Raw genomic sequence first — 16,315 nt, forward strand, 5'->3', positions numbered from 1 at the left:
GTTAATATATAGCAACTTATTTTTGACAATGTGGTTGGCTCATTTATAAAGCGTCATGAAAATTTAACATGGACCAGCTTCCCATAAGAATGTAATATAAAATGATATATGTTGTTAGAGTTATAGAACTGCATAAAGAACCCTGAAATAAATGCAATTGTGCACTGATGACCAAGCTCAATGGATGAGTGTCTAAAAGAAAAAAAAATAGCATAATGGCAAGAAGCAACAAAATAAGTAGGATTAAGAGAGAATGAGAGAAAAGAATGAAACAAAAACATTATACAGTGGCTGATTAGAAATAAATGTGGACTAGATCTTTGAAGGAGAGCAAAAGGGGTGATTTTGGAATACATGAGATGAAATCCAGATTGATCTTAGATATACCTGAAGAGGAATTTTGGGCCTGTTTTTAGGTGCCTAAATCACCAAAGGTGAACCAATTTGACCACTACCCATTAGCCAAAAGCCATATTAGGAACTTATATTCATTCCATGCCTACCTTTTTTTTTCTCAGAACCCCACTTTTATTTTGGTTTCTGGACATGCCCAGAAAAGTGCCATTTTGTATGCCTGCACACCTAGGGCAGAATTCTATTTCCCTAAATAGCAATTTTTCAGCTGTCTACCTGGCCATTTTGGATCCTGGGTTCACTCTAAAACAGCATAAGCATACACCTGTAGATTGAGCAATCACAATATTGGGCAGGTAGACACATGGCTATGTCCACCTATTCTGGAAAACAAGCTCAAGAAAAGTGACAGAGGCTATCTTATGGTTTAGCCCAAGTAGCTGAATGGGTAATGAACCTGTCAAGGGAACTGCCTGTAGTCTAGGTTCAGGTCTATCTTTTCCTAAATCACTGAAAGACCCCTTTACATTCATAGGTTCTAGTCTTAGTCTAAAGAAGTTTTGAACCTGAATTACTCTATCAAGCACAGTGCTCTAACCCCCCCACTACAATTTAGAAGTTGGTCTCCTGGGCAAGAGAGGAAAGTATATAAGGATAGGACACAGTGAAAAACCTGAACAGTATGTAGCTCAGAAAACTGGAGGCCGCCCTGGAAGGTAGTAGCTCCTGGCTTCTCATCTGAATCCTTACTGTCACTGGAGTACAAATATCACTAAGTAATGGGAGTTAATGAAGTATTCTGGAAAGTCAGATATACAGGTTGAAATCCATTCTTAGTGAAAGGTGTGGGAGAGGGGCTGGGCTGAGATCATGTGAGTTTTGCTCTTCAACCTCTAGCCATGTTTCTTTCTAGCTATCTTTCAGGGATTTAGCCTACACACGACCAGCTGATGCATAGTCTCTTCTTTATGGCAGCCCTTCAAGTATTGGAAGCCTGCTTTTATGTCCCCTCTTAAGTACCTTTTCCTCAAGCTGTACATGCCTAGCTCTTTCAACTTCTCCTTGTATGACTTGCCTTCCAAGTCTTTTATCACTTTTGTTGCCTGAATGCTCTCAAACTACTCCACATTCTTTAAAAAATGGGGACCCCAAAACTGCACATAATACTCTAGATGAGGCTTAGCCAGTGCTGAGTAGAGAGGCACTAGTATTTCTTGTATCTTGCACCTAATGCTTCTAGTGATGCATCCCAAAACCACATTTGCCTTTTCTACAGCTGAATCACACTGCAAATGTATATTGAGTCTGTGATCTACCAAGGCTCCTAGATCCTTCTCCATAGTGCTGCCATTGAGCTAGACTTCACCCATTTTGTTTTGCATTTTTAATTATTCTTCCTGGGGTGTAGCAGGCTACATGTGTCAACACTGAACTTCATCCTGAATGTTCCAGACTATCTTTCCAATCTGTAGAGATCCTTTTGAATTGTGCTCCCATTCTACAACATGTTCTCAGCTTTCCTACTTCTGTGTCATGTGCAAACTTGCTCAAGTAGCTTTCTTTATCAGCATTCAAATCATTAATAAACATTTTAAACAGCACTGGGCCCAGCACAGACCCCTGTGCTGGGCCCAGTGCTCCATACAAAACCTTCTGCTATTCTGACACAAATCGTTTTGCTTGCAGCTTTTGTCTGTCCACCTTATAGTAGCTTTGTCTAGCCAACATTTCTCCAATTTGTTAATGAGAAGGCCATGTGGGGCCATGTCAAAAGCCTTGCTGAAGTTCTGATACATGCTATCCACAGCATTCCCTTCATCCACCCAAGTAGATACTTTGTTAAAGAAGATACATTTTATTTGACATGATTTGTTCTTAGTCAATCCATGCCAGCTGCATGTGATCAGCCTTTCCTCTTCCAGGTGCTTGCAAATGGACTTGTTTAAGATATACTTCAATAACTTCCCAGGTATTTAGGTGAAGCTAATCAGTTTACAGCTCTCCATATTCTTGTTTGCCTTTTTAAAAGAGGGGCACTATGTTAGCCCTTTTCCAGTCCTCTGGTACCCAGCCCATCTCCCACAACTTCATGACTATAATTGCCAGGGTCTCCCAGATGTCCTCTGCCATTTTTTAAAAAAAATACTGGGATGGCATTTACCCTACTGAATTGAATTTATTCAGACCCATCAAAAGCTCTCTGATCATTTCTTTTGTTATCTCATCCTTTAGTCTGTCCCCTTTCTTATCAAACTAATCATTATTAGGCGTCTGGCTGCAGCTTAAAATTTTGTGAAGTCAGAGGCAAAGTAGCTGTTGACTACCTCTGCCTTCTTTACATCTTCTGGTAAAAGTTCCTTCTGGCTAGTTTTCAGGGGACCTACAGCTTCCTTAGACTTTCTTTTCTAGTCAATTTACTTAGAGAATATCTTCTTTAGTGTCCTTTGCCAGGTTCAGTTCATTATTTATCTTTGCCCTCCTGATTTTGTCCCTGCAGATTATTGCTGTTTTCTCATAAGCTTCTTTGGTGACCTGCCCATTTTTCCATTGCTTATAGATTCATAGATGTTAGATGACGGAAGGGACCTCAATAGATCATCAAGTCCGACCCCCTGCATAAGCAGGAAAGAGTGCTGGGTCTAGATGACCCCAGCTAGATACTCGTCTAACCTCCTCTTGAAGACCCCCAGAGTAGGGGAGAGCACCACCTCCCTTGGGAGCCCATTCCAGACCTTGGCCACTCGAACTGTGAAGAAGTTCTTCCTAATATCCAGTCTAAATCTGCTGTCTGCTAGCTTGTGGCCATTGTTTCTTGTAACCCCCGGGGGCGCCTTGGTGAATAAATCCTCACCAATTCCCTTCTGTGCCCCCGTGATGAACTTATAGGCAGCCACAAGGTCGCCTCTCAAGCTTCTCTTGCAGAGGCTGAAAAGGTCCAGTTTCTCTAGTCTCTCCTCGTAGGGCTTGGTCTGCAGGCCCTTGACCATACGAGTTGCCCTTCTCTGGACCCTCTCCAGGTTATCCGCATCCTTCTTGAAGTGTGGCGCCCAGAATTGCACGCAGTACTCCAACTGCGGTCTGACCAACGCCCTATAGAGGGGAAGTATCGCCACCCTGGACCTATGCATCTGCTGATGCACGATAAAGTGCCATTGGCTTTTCTGATGGCTTCGTCACACTGCCGGCTCATGTTCATCTTGGAGTCCACTAGGACTTCAAGATCCCTTTCCACCTCTGTGCCACCCAGCAGGTCATTCCCTAGGCTGTAGGTGTGCTGGACATTTTTCCTCCCTAGGTGCAGCACTTTGCATTTCTCCTTGTTGAACTGCATCCTGTTGTTTTCTGTCCACTTGTCCAACCTATCCAGGTCTGCCTGCAGCTGTTCCCTGCCCTCCGGTGTGTCCACTTCTCCCCATAGCTTTGTGTCATCTGCAAACTTGGACAGAGTACATTTCACTCCCTCGTCCAAGTCACTGATGAAGACATTAAAGAGTATCGGTCCAAGGACCGAACCCTGCGGGACCCCACTGCTCACACCCTTCCAGGTCGAGACCGACCCATCTACCACGACTCTTTGGGTGCGACCCTCTAGCCAATTCGCCACCCACTGGACTGTGTAGTCATCCACATCACAGCCTCTTAACTTGTTCACCAGTATGGGGTGGGATACCGTATCGAAGGCCTTCCTGAAGTCTAAGTATACGACAACCACCCCTCCTCCTGTGTCCAGGCATTTCGTAACCTGGTCATAGAAAGAGACTAGGTTGGTCAGGCACGATCTGCCCGTCACAAACCCATGCTGGTTTCCCCTCAGCATAATTTGCGCTGCCGGGCTCTCACAAATGTGAGCCTTGATAATTTTTTCAAAGACTTTGCCAAGGATGGAGGTGAGACTGACAGGCCTATAGTTGCCTGGGTCCTCCTTCCTCCCCTTTTTGAAAATGGGGACCACGTTAGCCCTTTTCCAGTCCTCTGGGACTTGGCCCGTGCACCACGAGCGTTCGAATATTCCCGCCAGTGGCTCTGCAATGATGTTGGCCAGTGCCTTCAGCACCCTCGGATGGAGCCCATCTGGGCCTGCCGACTTAAAGGCATCCAGTTCTTCCAAGTGACTTGTATGCTCTTCTTTTCTTTTTTTTTGCATTTGACAACACCATCTCAGCCACACATTTGTCTGGGTTCTTGCCTTCCATGGGCAAGTTCAATGAGAATGCCATTTATGCTCCAAGTTTCTGAACCCTCTTGCCAAGAGTCTCATGGTTGCATCTGATCTGTTCAGTGTTTTCCTGGCAATGTCATTGGTGCCTACATGGAGAAGTAGGAAAAGGCAGTGGTGTGAGGGATGGATGAGCTTTGGCAAACTCCCTCTGAAATCCTGAATTTGGGCTCCAGCCAGAGAGCACACCTCCTGAGACACCAAATCTGAATGACAAATTGGTGACTCTGTGCCCTGCAGAAGGGAGTCACACACCACCACCTCTATTATCTTCCTTCTTGGTGCAGTGGTCCTTGAGCCCTATCTCTGGGGCTCTGCACCTCCTGGTCTCTAGAATGCTGAGTCTTCTGCATCATGCCTGGAGATGTCCTCTCCTCTAGTTTTCCCCAATTATGAACCTGCAAAGTGTTTGAAAGAGGTTGCAGACTTCAATCCAATCCTCTTCATTTCTGGGGGCCCTCCCTTTTAAAGTACTAATTTGCTGCAACTTCTTCTTATTTCCCTTTGGCATCTCTGGTACCAACTTCTCATAATTCTTGTCCAAGTAATCTTCCTTTTTCTTGATGTAATGCAGCCTGATCACACATGCTTCCAACCTTTGAATGTTTTCCTCCAAGGAAGGGGTTGACCCTCTGGGAGGAATACTAACATAGCACATCCCATGGAGACAACAACTATTGAACTAGCTTCCATTTGTGCTTTCTTTTCTCCCCGGTGAGCACCTAAGCTGTAAACAAAAAATACAAGAAATAAAACAACAACAAAATAAAACCACACCATGAAAACCTACACATAAATGCACCCACCTGGGCCCATGCATGCATTCATGCACACACAAACAAGTGCCTGAACATACACATTTAGTCTCCTGATCTCTAGATCATTCCTACGGAAATGCCCTCTCCATTTGCTGCCTTCTTTTCCCTGCTCTCTCTGCTCACTGATGGATGCCTTTTTATTTGGCTGCCCATCCTAGCTTCTCCCCTCAGTTAGCTACACCAGTTCCACACAGAGCAATTCCTGTCAAGTAGTCACTCTAGAGTGGAAATAAAACACACACACCACAGAAAACCATGCACACCAGGTACTAGGCAAGCACTCAAATACCAATCAGAAATCCATAGTCACTAGCTCTAAGAAAAGCCTCCAAAAGGCAGTTCCTCTCTTAGGCTGCTCATCTCTGAGCAACTGTTGTCTGTTTACTACTCTGCTTATTCAACAGAATCTAAGGATGAATATGTAAGTGACATTTTTTACATGACTGGGCCCCTAAAAGTGCTGTACAGCCATGACATAACACATGCACACAACTGCAGAGTACTTTTTAAATGGCTGATTGCATGAAAACTTAACCCTGGTCAAATGAGATAGTACATTAAGGCGCTCTAAAGCACAGTGCCTTAGGGAACTTGTGTTCCCTCCAGGGTTTGTTGGGGTTTCTTTGTTTTGTTTTGTTTAATTATTTTTTTTTTTTGCATGGGGTACAGTTCTGGGCTGGTGCTACCAGCCCAGTCCTGCCCCTGGACTGTCAGGGTTGAAGGAGAGGAGAGGAAATGAGAGAGAGCTCCTGGCTGCTTTAAATGGCCAGAGCTAAGAGGGAGGGGTGGAAAATGAAGCCCCCTCACCTTGTGGGCAAAACCCATCTACCCCAGCTGGGGTACTGAGAGGAACTAGGCTGGGCTTATGAAGTAAGCCCAGCCCCTTACCTCCCCTTCAGCTCTGGTCATTCAGCAGTTGGAAACTCCCTCCTCTTCCCCCTTCCTTTTCCCCTGGAGCTTGGGCTGGTGGGGGCAGTGCTAAGGAAAGAAGCAGTTTGGAAGCCTCCTCAGAGGCTGCTGGAGTGCCCCTCCCTGCTGGCCAGGGCCGATGCAGACCAGTTCCAGCCCCCCTCCCTTACCCAACAGTCAAATGTTTGTTGCCCCTGAGGGGGCTCTAACTCATGGCACTTTCTGTAAAGTGCCATGAGTTAGAGTGGGGCATTAATATCTGTAGGCACTCTAAGTTTCTCTACTGACAGTATAGGGATCCCTTGTATCTCTACCCTGGGAAATTGGATCGCTCTTCCTTCCAAGGAACCTAGATTTAAGTGTTTGGAAACAAATTGGATCTGGTCTTCTGTGGCTGAAATTTGGAGAAAAAATGGATCAAATTCTGGATATAAGTTTGTGTTGTATCTCTGTTAGACTTCATGTGATGGGATTACTGTGGAGCTGAAATAAATCCAAGCGATCGCTGGTTTCTAGTTATCCATTGTATGTTTATAAAAAATCTAAGACTCCACAGTATATGTATCATTTTCTGCAATCATGAAATGTAGGAATCTATGTCCAGTACTTGTTTTTAATATTTGCAAAGATTAACGTAAGTGGATATTTTTGTCTGTACTTGACTTTTTGTATATTTTGTATTAGGAATCATTCTTGTTATCCTAAACACTACAACAGGTTTTTTTGTTTTGGTTTTTTTTGGCATCAATGAAACCCTTCCAATGCAAAAAATGACCTGAACTAAAGGCATTTTGTGGACTCTGCCACTTTATTTGATTTGTACTCTGCTGCTTTGCTGAGACATCCTAGTATCCTGTTAACCATTTTTACTGCACTAATATACTGACTTCAAGGACTCTTCTGCTATAACCCCAAAGTTCCTTTTCTGATCAGTATGCTTAATGACCCTTTCATTTATTAAATACTTTCTATTTTGGCTTGGAATATCAACACTTGAAAGAACACCACAACATGCCAGTATAAAAGCTATAGTGACACAGTTAACTCTAGCAGTCTTATGATAAATTTTCCACAAAAAAAAAAAAAATAATGTGGCCTTGTTGTGTTCTTTTTACTATGTTTTGCTGTTTTCTCTTCCATTGAAGAATTAGTAATGAAAACAAACTGATCTTTGAAAAGCAGTGATGTCAAAAGCATTTGGCTCTACAGGCTAGTTCTGGGATTACATCCAGTTACAGGGTGAGTGGGAGTGAAATTTTGTTAATGGCAGTGGCAGGAATTCAACTCAACCTAAACTATGGACCCACAAGTCATAAGCATCATAAAAACCTTAAGGAAGATATTGAATCCACATGGACCTAAATCTGACTCAATCTTTAGATGGGTAAGTAGCACATACACTGGTAACTTTAGCCAAGTATATAGCATTTTGAATCACTTAACTAGATTTTAGTCCTTCTCATCTCTGGGATGATGCACAATTCAATATAAGCTGTGAAAACTGAAGGAGGTGGAGGGCCATACCATGTTTTAGACCAATAACATAGTGATTAGGCATGCCCAGGAAAGTGGAGAAACTGTTTCTGAATGTATACCCCCTAGGGAAGTTCTTGAGCTACCAGGCCATAAGGTAATCATTGCAAATGTTCCCTCCTGTTGAAGGAGATCATTGGGCAGCTAAGGGGGACGGATACATGGGAGCAGGAGAGCAAGCCAAAGGGAATTTGACTATATGAGCTTGGCATTTTCTGAAAGAAAGAGGTATTGGGATTTGTCTTCTGCCCCATGTTGGGCAAACTCTATTCCATTGCTGTAGCTCTCTTTTATCTAATGACTATTAAATGTAAAATGCAGAAACACCACTGGAGCCAGAACCTGAAACATTTTTTCTTCCAATGAGATGGAGTGAAGTGAGTGAAGTGGAGTGGTCTTCTTTCAGTGAGTGAAGCTTCCCCTTGGCCCAGAGCAGCATAGACAGAGCAGGAAGAAGAGCCACTGTTGGAGGCAAGGAGAGCCAAGCAGCAGCTGCACCGGGAGCAACCATGCTGGAATCTGTGCATGCTACCCAGGTCAGTGGGTTCAGGCTTTAAAGTGGCATGGGCTACCCCAGGAAGGGCTTGGCTTCATGACAAACACTGCAAGGGCAGCTGCAGACCAGATCTAATCAATTGGGAGGTACCCCCCTGTGGGCCAGATTCAATCAGTTAGTGGGTTGGATCCAGTCAGTGGGTTGTATTTTGTCCACCTGTGGATAAAACCCATCTGTTCTGGCTCCTAGAGGTATCCACCAGCTTGCCACCCTTCTAGTAGCATGTCAGAGATGTGCAGGCAAGAAACAGTATTAACTTTTAACATGAGCGTCTTCTTATAACACATTCTAACTTTAACACTACTTAAACCATATTAAATCTGTGAAATGTTAAGTGTAAAGTGTAACTTTACCTTATAAGGTATCTAAGACATTTTAAATACCTAATAGATAGAATAGTCTGAACTTGATGATATTTTCCCCCTGCAATTAACATTTCAGAAATTTATAGCAAAGTAAGTGTATAAACTTTGTGTAAGTGGGAAGGCTACAGAATATAAATAAATAATGGATCCTTCAAGGCATGCACAGAGAACATGGCAAGTTGTGCAGGGAAGAGTAGGACATAATATCCTTGCATACTCTTAAATAGCTAAAGTTAGGCAGTAAAGTGCTGCTAAAAAAGAACTGGATTGGGTCTTGATGTACAAGCTGGTAGGAAAGGATACTAGATAAAGAGCAAAGGATACTGAATAAGTTGATACTCAAATACAGCATGTTATTTTTTGTATATTGGCATGTGTGTCATGAAAGAGGCATTATGTTCATCATTCAGTCTACATTAGAAGTAATATTATATACTACTTCAACCTGTACTTCACTACAGGGAAGATTAATTTAATTTTTTATAACCTTTTGTCATCATCACTTTATAGTTTATGCATCATTTTCTGTTTCAACTTCACAAGCTTTCATGCCATTGTTTCTATCTGGTTTCTTTTCTTATAGACTGAAATTAATTTTTTTTGACATAGTGCAGGGGGTTGGTAGCTCACCTATCTCCAACCTGGAGGACCAGATCAGAGGCCTTTAGCCTCTGATGCTTTCACAGTTCTCTGGAGACGAGGCCTTCATGGCACTTTAACAACATAGCGAACATTACTAGATGCTCTGTAACTGGTATCTCAGCAATATTGAATCTTGAGCGAAGCATTTGCTGAATGACCCTCATCGTTATATCACTGTGACAAGTGGGAACTCCCAGACCAGCATGGTGCTGGCCACCCACCCGTCTTTGGGCAATACTGCCTGCCTGTTTTCCTGTCACACCTTGATTGTAAATAATTGCGTTGTTAATTAGGCAGGAGGCTGCCCTTCAACTGCCCTGTTGACAAGGGCCAAATAGACACACTCCTACCTCCCTTGTGTCCCATGCCTTTCAGATGTTGCTAACAGCTGTGCTATGCTTTGGCCTAAAGCTGGGCCCAACTTGATTATTGAGTCTCTCTTTCTGCCCTGCTAAGTGATACACTCATACCACCTCGCTCTCACTGAGGCCTCTCACACTCCAATGGCTCTCACTCAGTCTCTTTCATTCCATCCTGCCTGGGCCTCACTCATACCACCCCTTCTCTCTCAGGGACCACACTCACCCTGCCCTCTCCTTCAGGGTCTTCATGCTTGATACCCTTCATTCCAGGGCCAGCAAACACACAGCCTTTTTTTGGGCATCTCCCTCTACCTTCATCTGAGCAAGTTCACAAAATATAGTGATGACTCTGCCCCCGGTTTTGACTGGTAACTCTCCCAGCTGCTCTCCATAAAGGGGCTGATGACTCACCCCCAGTTCTCCTTGTGGCTCCTCCTCTGCCACCTTCCAATTGGCCTCCAGCCCTCCTGTGGCCTCAGGCACCTGAAGGCCTACCTGGAACTCACTCAGGCCCCCATGCTATCAGGGCCTCAGCTCAGGCCCATGCCCACAGGGCCTCAACTCATCCCCCTCACTCACAGCACTCCACAACTACCACTCCTGTGCAAACCTTCAGGTGCCCCTCTGCATCCTACTCTACACCACTGCCTCCACTGAGGCAACTACTCTGCCCCAAACTCCAGAGTTGAACACCCCCTCAGACTCAGGTGCCACTCATCAGCATGCCTGGCCCACAACTCACTCCCTCTCACCAGGATCTCAACTACTTGCCCCCTTTCTCAGGACCTCAATTGCTCCCCTTTTGGGGTCTTTCACCCCTTAAGTCTCAGTCACTTCTCAAAGGCAACCTGGTCTTGCACCCCAAGCTGTTCAGGTGTCCCTTTTGGATATCTCTGGCTCCACTATTTCCTGATATTAGACCTGTAACCTACTGGGTGGGCAGGAGTTTAGGTGCCCCAACCCACCTTACACTGGGGAGGTCCTCGGTCCTGACACTTGCTGGCCATTGCCTCACCACAGGCAGGACCACCAGGCATCACTATCTCAGCAGGATGAAGTTTTAGGTCATGCCCAGGACCTATCTGTTCTCAGAACAGCAGTTCCTCCAGGAGATGGTGTTTCTGTAGTGTCTGACAGCAAACTGCTTCTTCTAGCCCTGCTAACCTAAGACTTAAAATGGCAGCTCATCAGGGCTGAGTCACACCTGCCTGCTGCCTGATCCAGATCTTAAAGTGACAGAGCACTTCAGGTACTCTGGCACCCACCTTCCCCCTTACAATGTTTAGCAGGGAAGGCTTTTCCTTGCTGCTCCCAAAAACAGGCTCCCCCAGAATCTGTGATAGCCCTAAAGTGGTGAGCCACACACCTATCCCCTAAAACAAACTCCTCAGGGTGCCTCTACACTGCCTTCCATACAGGCATTCCTGAGCCTGTTACAGCCTACACTCTGTAGCAAGCACCCCACTGGTGCTCTGCAACAATCAATATGCATTGTGTGTAGGCCAGGGGTGGACAAAATATGGCCCACAGGCCACATTAAGCCCACCAAACACTTTCATGTGGCCCGTGGGGCCCCTTAACAAATTGTGCCCCACCCCAGCCCTTCTGCCCACAAGGGTGGGAGTGAGGCACCCACATGTACACACAGCTCCAATAATGTACTCTTTTGACTGGCTATCACTCTTACAGATGGAGTGGCCTGGCCGGCCACTGTGCAGCTTCCATGCAGGGCTCCTCCTGCTGCAGCTCCTGGGACCTCCTCACTCTCCTAGTTTCCTGTGCAGCTGGGAAGGAGCCCAGAGCATGGGGCTGGGGCTGGTGGCAGCACAGAACCTGTGCCCAGGGGGACAGGGGGAGACAGAAGTGTGGAGCTGAGATGGACAGAGTATGGGTGTGAGGGTGAGTCTGGGTGCGAGGGTGTGGAGACTACCCACAAGCCCACCATGGTGCACATCCCCAGCAGGTGGTGGCAGCAGGAGCAGGTTGGGGCTCAGGGTATAGGTGTCCTGTGGGGTGTGACTTCGGCCACTGCTGCACATCACAGAGAGGGGTGCAGCCTCCACATGGCTGCCTGTATTGCTGGTTTTCCCTGTCACTCATGTGCAGCCCCTCAACTGACACAGCAGGGAGGGAAGCTCCACATGCTAAAGCCAGGTGTCTTCCTTGCCAGGACCAGAGACAAACTTCAGGATCTGGAGCTAACTGCCTTCATTGCCTGGGGCTTCTCTCCCCTGCAGCACAGGTTCTGTGGGGAAGGCAGCCAGCTCCAGCACCTGAGGCTGCTCTGTGGTGCTGCACAGCCCCAGGAGAGAAGGCACCTGGCTCCAGCACATGGGGCTTCCCTCCCTGCTGTACTAGTGTAGGGACTATACATGAGTGACAGGAAGCTCCAGAAATACAGCTGGACAGAGGCTGCACCCCTCACACCATGCGGGGAGTGTTGGATGGTCCCCACACACTGCCAACCTCCCACACACACACAACCTGCCTCCAGAACCTCCCACATATACACAACATACCTGTATTAGGGAACCCTAGCACTGTTACCAGAAGGCAGGTCAGTCCCTTTAAAACCAGAACTTTTTGGGCACAGCATGCTGGTAAGGTGGGGGGTAAAAAGCTGAGCCAGGCCAGCCAGTCAGGTGACTGGAAGGGGACAGGCCAGGGCTATAAAAACCCTGGGCTGGGCAGCAGTAAGGGGCCAGCAGCTGAAGGGGACTCCAAGGGTGCCCCACATAGGGTAACGCAAAAGATGGTGCTGGTGAGGGTGACCTGTTACAATACTCTATACCCCCTGCAAACAACCACCCCTCCCACCCCCCCACCATCAGCAGATGCATGACAAATAAAACCAAGGAGGTGATAGTTCCCCTCTATGCGGCATTGGTCAGACCGCAGTTGGAGCACCGCATCCAGTTTTGGGCACCACACTTCAAGAAGGATGTTGATAGACTTGAGAGGGTCCAGAGAAGGGCCACTCTTATGGTTAGGGACTTACAGGACAAGCCCTATGAGGACAGACTGAGGGAACTGGACCTCTTCAACCTCCCCAAGAGAAAGCTGAGAGGTGTTCTTATTGCCACCTACAAATTCATTAGGGGGGGATGCAGCAAGGGATCAGAGATGCTTTGTTCACCAGGGTGCCTCTTGAGATAACAAGGAACAATGATCACAAACTGACAGAGAGCAGATTTAGACTAGATATCAGGAAAAATTTCTTCATGGTAAGGGTAGCCAAAATTGGAATAGGCTTCCAAGGTAGGTGGTGCTCTCCCCTACCTTGTGGGTCTTTAAGAGATGACTGGATAGGCATCTGGCTGGGGTCACCTGACCCCAGCACTCTTTTCTGCCTAGGCAGGGGGTCGGACTCAATGATCTATTGAGGTAACTTCTGACCTTAGCATCTATGAATCGCACATACCACACACGTATCACACACACCATGAACCCCCCACACACCATGCACAAACCACATGCACATACCTTCTCCCCACAATATACAAAACTAAGAATTTATTTTAAGTTATTATGCAGTCACCCCATAAGCACTATGCAAACACAAATCATGACAAAAATATGTTTTGTAATAAATTTAAAATATGTTATAGTACGTGTTTGACGTTTAGTGTATGATCTGTTTTTTTTCTGCTTCCAAGATGGCAACCTCCTTCCTAAAAGAAGCATTTCTGGGGGGCAACGGGAAGGATTTCCAGTGGCAGAGGTCAGGTGTTAGGGTGTGGGACTTCCAGTCCCAAGATGGCGACAATGGGGCATGGGAATTGTCAAGGGGCAGGACTACCCATGTAGCCCTCAACAGCTCACCAAAACTTGTTAAGCAGCCTCCACACAAAATAATTGCCCACCCTTGGCGTAAGCCAACAGATCTGGCCTCTCGAATAAGTGATTTAATTTATATAGATATCACCAGCTATCAATATACCTATTATCTGACCACTTATAAAATGTTTTGGGTTTGTTTTCCCCCCATCTTCATACCTCTTGGTCTTACTTCTACAAAGTATATGAATGTCTGCTACCTTTTTTGCAGTGGTATTACTACACACATCATCAAAACAGAGTCTTGTGAAATTCCTTGAAATTGTTTATATGGATTGAATATAGTCTTGTTTTAATAGTATAGTAAAAATCAGTTCCAGGAAATAAATCTTTAAGAAGTAAAATATAATGAAATGCTTTAAGTTCAAAATGTAATAATTGATATGTTAGGATAGTGTACTAGAAGTATGTAAGCAGCACTTTTGGCGAAATGTTTATTCTGGTTGCACACTTGCTTTATATAAAAGATTTGTTCTTGAATAATGCTTTACACTGAATTTCTTCACTAACTGAGCTCTCTGAAGGCTCAAAGCAAAAAGATGCTTCAGTTGGTAACACATGATTAAATACCTCACGACATTGATAAACTTGAGCTCATTTAATTTATCCTTGCAACTTTGTCTCTTTTTTCTTCCTTGTGCTGCAGTTTTGCTTTTAATATTTGGCTCTGTTCAATTTCCTGTTGATCTTCAGCTAAATTCTGTGTTGCCTTCATGTAAAGTTCATGTCAAAACCCTTGAAATCTTCAGTAAAGCAGAACATATTGTTTCTATCTAAAAAACTGGCAACTTTTCAACACTTTTTCACCTTATCATACATCCTATTGACATGTAAAGGCCTTTGCTTCAAAATAATTCCAGAAAATTCTAGCACCACTCGGGATTAAAAATGTAACAAAACAGTCCAATTACCCTTTGAAATCACATATTCAACTCACAGTAGGGTCATAACAGGATTAAAACACATAATTTAAACGCACTTAAGCAGGTTCAAGTATTTTGCAAGTTATGAAGGGGAGAAAAACAGCATGTGATATTAAGTTCATAATTATAATAAAGCTCTTATTTGAAAGATTTAGCAGAATACAAAGTTTTTTATGTAAACGCCTTCAATGTTTGCTAATATTCCTTGACTTTATGTCTGTATAATGTTCATGTTCAGATTGTCAAATAATTTTACTCTTGACATTGCAAAATGTAGCTACTTATGTCCAAACATAGGCTGTGGTAGGTAAGCACCTACTCCATCAAGTGTTTGACCTTGGCATTTGTTCAGAGACATTTGAAAAGTTATCTTAATGGGAAATTGCCTCCTGTGTATCTTAAAATGTATAATATAATGCTTGGCAAAATAACATGTTTTCCAACAAGCTCTACTGTTATTATTTTGAACCCTATAGTGTTGTAATAAATTCATTTAACAACATCTTGTGCCATTGATTAAGTAATTTGAGTTTTCATAATTTGCAACTGAATTACAATGGTTTCCACCTTAAAGCACATGCCTGTGGGGAAGCAAACTCCTTAGTAACAAACTGTTAAGAAACTCAGTTGGATATTGAATACGTTTGTTACCTTGTTCGTTATCCACACAATCTATGTTTAAGTACACGCTTTCTTCTCCAGTCATTCTGGCAATTATGTCCTCATTCATATCATCATGGTGTTTGTTTTGGTGGCAAAGAATTGCAGAATTTTCATTGCAAAAAATAACATCCTATGAAAAGATACTGCCATACACCCACTTGATTAAGTTGCCCTCCTTTAAAATGCAGTTTTTTTAGTACTCTGATAAGATTGGAGCAATCCCCATATGTAAGCTTTGTCTCCTCTCTTATCCTTTTTTGTTAAGCAGCAAAATCGCCTGCTCCAGCCATTGCTGTCATGTTATGGGGAAGTTTCAATATTTTAAAATGGCTCCACAATGCTGATGCCTTTGACTGTTCTAAGTCATAAATGTGCATGATCCACAAGGAACAAACAACAGGCAAAATCTGCCTCAAAATCCTCCCCCAACAAAAGCTATAACTTTCCTTCCTAATGGACTTTCAGTGTTCATGATGTTGAGCAAAATTTGGTCATCACATTGTAACAACAAAGCAGGAGCCACTGGAGCTTCATTTTATGGATGTGTTTACATTGAATAGTATTTGCTTCTATGCTTTTTCTTCAGACTTTGATATTTGAAGGACAAATTTCAGTTAAATTCAATGGAAGCTTAAAGCAATTATGTACAAGTCTGCCTACTTGTAACAGAAATGCAAAGTACTCCATGTCCATGGAGCAGATGGAATAGACATATGTAAATACATGTCTCACCTGCATCACCAAAGTCTATCTATGAAAAATGTTTTGGAAACTGGTTCAACAGACTGAATGGCTTCAATAATGATGTCCATTACTTTCTGCTCCTCATTGGACATAGTATGCAATTGTTTTCCAATAGCGTTTTAATCTATTTTGCTGTGATTTAAGTCTGTAGTAAAATACCTGTCATTTGTTATCAAGCAGGGATCCGGGTTTTCTCTGCAAGAAAAAAAAATCCCCAATTTTCAGGTTAAAAATAACCTGAAATCCACATTTAGGGTCAGTGTAATAGAATTCACACTATTGACTCACAAACATTCAGTTATCACTACTAACATCTACATTTCTCTCTTACTGGTTAGTTGTTCTTACACATTTTTCACAGAAACTGCACTTAATTTGCTTATAAAGTTACCT

This window comes from Alligator mississippiensis, chromosome 1 (genome assembly GCF_030867095.1).
Source record: "Alligator mississippiensis isolate rAllMis1 chromosome 1, rAllMis1, whole genome shotgun sequence".
NCBI classification, from domain to species: domain Eukaryota; kingdom Metazoa; phylum Chordata; order Crocodylia; family Alligatoridae; genus Alligator; species Alligator mississippiensis.